At 53.2% G+C, this 7,015-nt stretch overlaps 1 long non-coding RNA gene across 1 annotated transcript; it reads right to left on the bottom strand.

The window, feature by feature from the left end:
- Positions 1-1,140: 1,140 nt before the first annotated feature.
- LOC142069594 (uncharacterized) lies at positions 1,141-5,958 on the bottom strand. The gene is made up of 2 exons (XR_012665509.1): positions 5,330-5,958; positions 1,141-1,449 (listed from the first exon to the last, which is right to left on the bottom strand). It is a non-coding gene; the product is annotated as an uncharacterized LOC142069594 (long non-coding RNA).
- Between the last annotated feature and the right edge of the window lie 1,057 nt (positions 5,959-7,015).

Here is a 7,015-nt window from a genome sequence, read left to right as displayed (position 1 = left end):
TGATAGTGTGGCTGATGTTTTTAGACCCTGTGATGGTGTCCCCTGAATAGATATGTGGGCACAGTTGGCAACGGGCTTTGTTGCAAGGATAGGTTCCTGGGTTAGTGGTTCTGTTGTGTGGTATGTGGTTGCTGGTGAGTATTTGCTTTAGGTTGGGGGGCTGTCTGTAGGCAAGGTTGGACTAGATGACCTCCTGAGGTCCCTTCCAAACCTGATATTCTATGATTCTATGTCTCCCAAGATTTGTGAGAGTGTTGGGTCGTCCTTCAGGATAGGTTGTAGATCCTTAATAATGCGTTGGAGGGGTTTTAGTTGGGGGCTGAAGGTGACGGCTAGAGGCGTTCTGTTATTTTCTTTGTTAGGCCTGTCCTGTAGTAGGTGACTTCTGGGAATTCTTCTGGCTCTATCGATCTGTTTCTTCACTTCTGCAGGTGAGTATTGTAGTTGTAAGATTGCTTGATAGAGATCTTGTAGGTGTCTGAGGGGTTGGAGCAAATGCGGCTGTATCTCAGAGCTTGGCTGTAGACAATGGATCGTGTGGTGATCCATTGTCTACAGCTTAAGATCTTAAAGAGACTGGTTTCAAGAAGTAATCTCTCACCCTAAATGTTATTTTAGGCAAGTTGCAGAGTTTCTGTAGCTTAGACTGCCAGTTATCTCTTCTCACAAACTGGAACCCTGTCTCAGTCTGGACTCACCCCTACCTTTCCCCTCAGGTTAGTTCCTTTATCTCTTCAGGTATTTTCAGCAGTCTTTCTTCTTGGGTAGGTAATGGAAGAGAGAGTCCAGATTAATCCCCTTCCCAGCCTTAAAAAGGATTTTCCTAAGGCGGGAAACCTTTGTTTGATCCCCATCCCCCTACAGAGGAAAAGTCCCAGCAGTGTCCAAGGTGGTATTTTGTCAAAGTGTCAAAGCAACTACGAAACCAGGTTTATTTGCAATGTCCACAGGAAGGAACTCCAGGCAGACGGGGGATCCACATCTTCAAGACCCATTGTCTTTTTCTAATGGCCCATTAAGGCTGATTGCTTACTGTCTGGGGGGCATTTCCCAAGTACACACACAGATGTAATTACAGGTTTCAGAGTAGCAGCCGTGTTAGTCTGTATCCGCAAAAAGAAAAGGAGGACTTGTGGCACCTTAGAGACTAACCAATTTATTTGAGCATAAGCGTTTGTGAGCTACAGCTCACTTCATCGGATGCACAGATGTAATTGTCACATAACCAATATTCCCAACTTTAGATAGAGAAATGATACATGCAAACAAATTGGATAATCACATTCAGTAAATCATAACCTTTCCAGTTGATACCTTGCAGGAGCCATCTTGCATAAAGTATATTTTAGTCACACCATATTCGTACCATAACCAAACTTCCATGAAGAATATGGGGTGTAACGTCACACTCGCTGAACCAACCAGCTCAGAGGGACACACTCACTGCACCTGGAAGAGATTGCAGGATGGAAATTAGATTAAAAGGCCTTCCCATTTCTAGCAAATAACTGCAAGTCGGGCAGGGAGGGGAAATCCACATACACACAGGGGCCCTAAAGGAGCCCAAGCAAATGGAGTCTGATGAATAAACACAAAGCACTGCCAACCCCAAGCATTCAAAAACAATGAGTCAGGCCCCCAAAATCATGAGATTGACTTAAAAATAATGAGACTTGGGGGGGGGGGAAATGAAAGGGTGGGAGGTCTTTTGATTTGCCTTCTGGTTTCCGAGCATGAGGGTGCACTCGAGTCACATTTTCAAGCTTTTCTTTCTTTGCAACCATGAGGGCTAGAAACTTACTTTTAAAAAAAATTAAACCTGATATTCTCTTTGATCCTCATGACTTCAGAAGCTGGGACTTCGAGAAAAGCCCCAGGTACTGCAAGACATGCTACAAAACCACAAGCATTGGCAGCACTAAATATGTCATAACATTGCACTCATTTATTTCTCTCCTTCCTGTGAAAGATAAAGCTGCCTTCTGATGCTATCCGAACTCTTCTCTCTGTAACTTCCACTGAGATTGGTGTGTGCGGAGACCGGCTGGACCAGCAGCTGCTCCCACTGCAGGGCGCACACATATGAATGTGTTTAAAGCACGTAAGAGTGTCGCTGGCACTAACAGAGCAGTTTGCTGACTAAAAGCTCTGGCTGGCAAAGCCTCACTGCTCAAAGCGCTGAGAGGCAAAGCCATGTGGAGCTGCTCATGCCGCTCGTTTCAATGAACATGCCTCTATGCTTTAAAAAATGCTCTTTTCTTTTTCCTTGAGATATTTGCACCTGGGGCTCTTCGGTCTGTGTGCAGCGCATGGAATTCACTCCAGTGCTGCGTAGCCAGCAACAGGCCTAGATACCACAGAATTTCCACTTCAGCCCTACGAGGCCTGTGCATCACCCACGTTCCACGTAACCCTGTATGGCTGAAGTGAAACTTAGGTGGTGAGGGCCCTACCAAATTCACGAACATGAAAAACGCGTCACGGACCATGAAATCTGGTCTCCCCCTGTGAAATCTAGTCTTTTGTGTGCTTTTACCCTATACTATACAGCTTTCACAGGGGAGACCAACGTTTCTCAAGTTGGGGGTCCTGACCCAAAAGGGAGTTGCAGGGGGGTTGCAAGTTTATTTTAGAGGGGGTCATGGTATTGCCACCCTTACTTCTGTGCTGGCTTCAGAGCTGGGTGGCCAGAGAGCAGCAGCTACTAGCTGGGTTTTTAAGGAGTTGGATAACCCAATAGCTCTCAGTGACACCAGGAGTGCTGTAGGCTGAACCACTGACCATGGCCATAGACTCCAGTAGGGCAGAGCTCCCCGCCCTCTTGCCTTGCCCTAGCGCACTGCACACTGACCAGCATCCACAAGCATCCACTTGTGCAATTCCTGCCTTAAAGCAGATCAGCATTTACATCAAGCGGTCACTTTTCTCCAGTAGCTGTCTGCATTGAACGGGAGGAGTGATTCCTTCTAGGATGATGTTGACATGAATGAATGCCACATGCTCGGAGAACAGACAGCTGCTAGTGACCAGAGCTGAACGGGCAAGGGTGCCCCTTGCCTGATATGTTGGTCTGGCTCCTGTTCAATGAACTTGTGGCACTGAAAAGTGTATCTGTACCACAGACTCATGTGATAGCAAGGTCTGTGAATGGGTAGCAGCCAGAAATGCTGACTGGATGGTGAAAGCCTGAAACTACTGTACCATGTTCTTTCCCTTCCCTAGAGACCAACTTTACAGCTAACCCAAGCTGATAATACTCTGCATACCCAAGGGACCTGCACGTGATAAAGCCACAGAACAGAACTCAAATGTGTATCTGAGAGTGGGTCCATTTGATTCCCAAGTTCTTTCTGATGATGTCTTTATTTTTGTTTAAGGAAAGCAGCCTGTGCCTTTGGTTCCAGAAGCCATCTGTGGAAGCCTCTTATAGCTTTGTAAAGGCCTCTTGCCTAGGGCTCGTCTATGCAGCTGTGCCGCTCTAGCCCTTCGGTGAAGATGCCACATATGCTGACGGGAGAGCTTCTCCCATCGGCGCAGGCTCTCCACCTCCCCGAAAGGCTGCAGCTACATTGACAGGAGAAGCCCTCCTGCTGACAGAGCGCTATCGACACCAGGAGTTAGGTCGGCATAACTGTGCCGCTCCGCGGTTCGACTTTTCCATAGATTGCTAGAGTAGAGCACGCCTTAGGGAATGTGCAGTACTTGATTCACATGGACCTGTGGGTGAAGACAAATGATTTTATAATACATAGGCCCAAAGCTCTGGATCAAGATTGAAAGTTAAATTCTAACCTGGGCAGAGAGAATTCTGATTAGATTCTAAACCAATCAGCTCTCTCACAGGCAAGCTGACAAACTCCTTGCTGTTACTCCAGCTCACTAACACTTAGCCAAACTCTTCATAAAGAATGTCATTCTGCATGGACAGATTCTGTGAGCAAACCTCAGCCAGAACCCGCCATCACTTTGGAGAAAGTGTCAGCCTCAATTAAGCAAAGTAATGTCATTGGCAGAGCCAAACCTACTGGGAAGCTACGAAACGCCGGCTCCAGATTCACAGGCGATTTGTTCCCTTGACAGGTTTGTCTCATTACCCAGTTTCCATTTAGCAGGAGTTTTATCGTCTGTAACATTTGTGCATAACAGAGTCACCCAATTAAAATGTTATTCCTGTTAACGGCTCTGATTGTCACATTTCAGTGTTTGCTGGAGCGCGTTTTCCTTTTCTTGAATAAGTTTAATCTTTTATCAGCTGTTTATTTAGAATTGTTTCATTGAGACTCTAGTGCAAATGGCAGCAGGCTTCATTCTCTACCACTGTACCCTCTCTCTGTTCCCACTGCCATTCGAAGACACAAAGACCACAGGCCAAAAAGATCCTGATTATCATTCAAAGCTATGAGCTTGCTCCAGCAAGGAGATGAGCATCTTCAGTTCCCACTGATTCCAATCAGCATTAGCTCAGCACCCCACAGAATCTGCCCTTTATTGCAAATATACCTTCCTATAAAGTTATTGTTAGGGAGCCAATCACCAATCACCAAACACATTTCAGACGTTCTTTGTGGTGAGAATTGTTCTGTACCTGGCGCTGCCCATGAGGGTCCAAATGCTCAGAGGAAATGGGTCAAGTTTCTCTTTGAATTTAGATCTTGCTTAATTTTAAATTCCCCTGGACAGCCCCTCTTCATTGGATACCAGCAAATCACGTAGAACATATTCAAGGTTTATCAGCTTTTTATTGCAAAGCCATATTCCTTACACAGTTGACACACACATGCCATATGCACGCACGTAACATAGGTACACATGCACATACAAACACACACACTTCACAATCAAACTACTCTCCCAGAATTACCTGGCACTGCCTGCCGCCATCCCTGTTAGAATGCACAAGTAAAGCAGAGACCTCCAAAGAATGCTTCAGTGCTCCAGGAACTGGTTGTTATGGGTTCAATACATGGCCCTCTTTACTCTTGAGTCAGCACTGAACGAGTATCCCAGATTAGTGTTGTGGGGCTCTGTGCTGCTCGAGAGGCAACCTTTTGAACGAACCCCAAGCTTCAGACAAAGAAAGCACAAGCCAGCCATCTATGGTGCACTGGCAGAAAGTGCAGGCTCCCCAAGCTGGAGCTCCACCACTGAGGAGGAGAAAGCTGCTTTTCAGAGGAACTCGTTTCAGGCGCTCTGCAGACTCAGGCAGACCTTGCTACATCAGTTACGCATCATCCATGTTACTGAGTTTCTCTTTGCCACCATTATAGCTAGAGACTTTAGAATGAAGATTCTGGAGCACAAGATGGCCCTTAGCAGAGGTATGGCTTACCATAACACCACCGGAGGGCCTAGCTTAAGCCCTGCATTACGGAGGCCGTTTGAGCTCTGAAGTGTGACCCACCCCGTGCATGTCAGCGATGGATGTCCAGGGATGAACACGTTAACAGTGACATTGCCGACCACGTCCTTGCTCCTGTGAAACGGGACCGTGAGGGTCCCGGGGCTGCACGGCTCCCTGCTGGCAACCTCCCACCCCAGGCTACTGGGCCTCGGGCTGGGTCACACCTGTGCTAGCAGGCAGCTTATCCAGCCCATGGTCGGCCCCTGCTTACAGACCACGCCCCTGCAGGCCGGAATAATGCCCAGCCCCGCCCCTCAGCAGCACAGTCCCACCCGACGGGCAATAACGGGAGGCCTGCAGCATGGAAGGAGTTAATTCAGAGCAGGGCCCCACGCGACCATGGCGCTGCTGAGATTGTACCATCCAACGGGGGGGTAACTCAGCCACCTCAGTCAGCACAGTGAGGAGGCCTCTCTAGCCGTCCCCCCCTTCGGCGTATGTAGACTGTTCCAGGACTCCTTGCCCCCGCGGTGGATGGGCTGCTTCAGGCTGGTTGTTTCTGCGTGTGTCGGGCCTGCCCGCACCGATTCCGGCCCGAGCGCTTCCTCCCTCCGTTCCCGCTGTGCGGACGTTTCTGCGGGATCCGCTCAGGCTGTGGAAGCGCAGCGCCGCGGGCGGGCGGAGTGCGGAGCTGCAGCCCCGGCGGCAGCCAGCAGGGGTCCCCACCTCCCCCGCGGCCGGGCGGGGACGGCTCGGGGCCGGGCCCGCAGCGCAGAGCGGAGCCGCCGCCCGCTGGCCGGAGCCGCGCCGGAGCGGGGGGGCGGCGCGCCGGAGCGGGGGGGGGGGCCCCTGAGCGCGCTTGGCCTCGGCCGCGGGGGCCGCGCGGGCTGGGACCGGCCGAGCCGGGCACCCGGGGACCGACCGACCCCCCCCGCGGGACCGACCGGCTCCCCGCGACCGACCGACCGACCGACCCCCCCCGCGGGACTGACCGCCCCCCCCGCGGGACTGACCGGCCCCCCGCCCCCCCCGTGACCGACAGACCGCCCCCCCCCCCGCGGGACCGACCGGCCCCCCGCGACCGACAGACCGACCGACCCCCCCCCGCGGGACTGACCGGCCCCCCGCCCCCCCGTGACCGACAGACCGCCCCCCCCCCGCGGGACTGACCGGCCCCCCCGCCTCCCCGTGACCGACAGACCGACCCCCCCTCCGTGACCGCCCCCCCCCGCGGGACTGACCGGCCCCCCCGCACCCCCGTGACCGACCGACCGCCCCCCCCCGCGGGACTGACCGGCCCCCCCGTGACCGACAGACCGACCCCCCCTCCGTGACCGCCCCCCCCGCGGGACTGACCGGCCCCCCCGTGACCGGCCCCCCCCGCACCCCCGTGACCGACAGACCGACCCCCCCTCCGACCGAGCCCCCCACGTGATCGACCCGCCCCCCCCCCCGCGCCCAACTGACTGTCCCGTGACAGCCCCGCCCCCCATGTGACTGACCCCCCGTGACCGACCGACCCCCCACGTGTGACTGACCCCCCCAGCCCCCGTGTGACCGACCGACCCCCCCCGCCCTCGTGACCCGCGCCCCCGTGACCGACCGACCCCCCCCGTGACCGACCCCCCCCCCACGACCAACCCGCCCCGGGGACCGACCCCCCCACGCCCGCCT

Source organism: Caretta caretta, chromosome 19, assembly GCF_965140235.1.
Source record: "Caretta caretta isolate rCarCar2 chromosome 19, rCarCar1.hap1, whole genome shotgun sequence".
NCBI classification, from domain to species: domain Eukaryota; kingdom Metazoa; phylum Chordata; order Testudines; family Cheloniidae; genus Caretta; species Caretta caretta.
The sequence above is the reverse complement of the archived record's forward strand: the minus strand, read 5'-3'. Positions and strand labels throughout refer to the sequence as shown.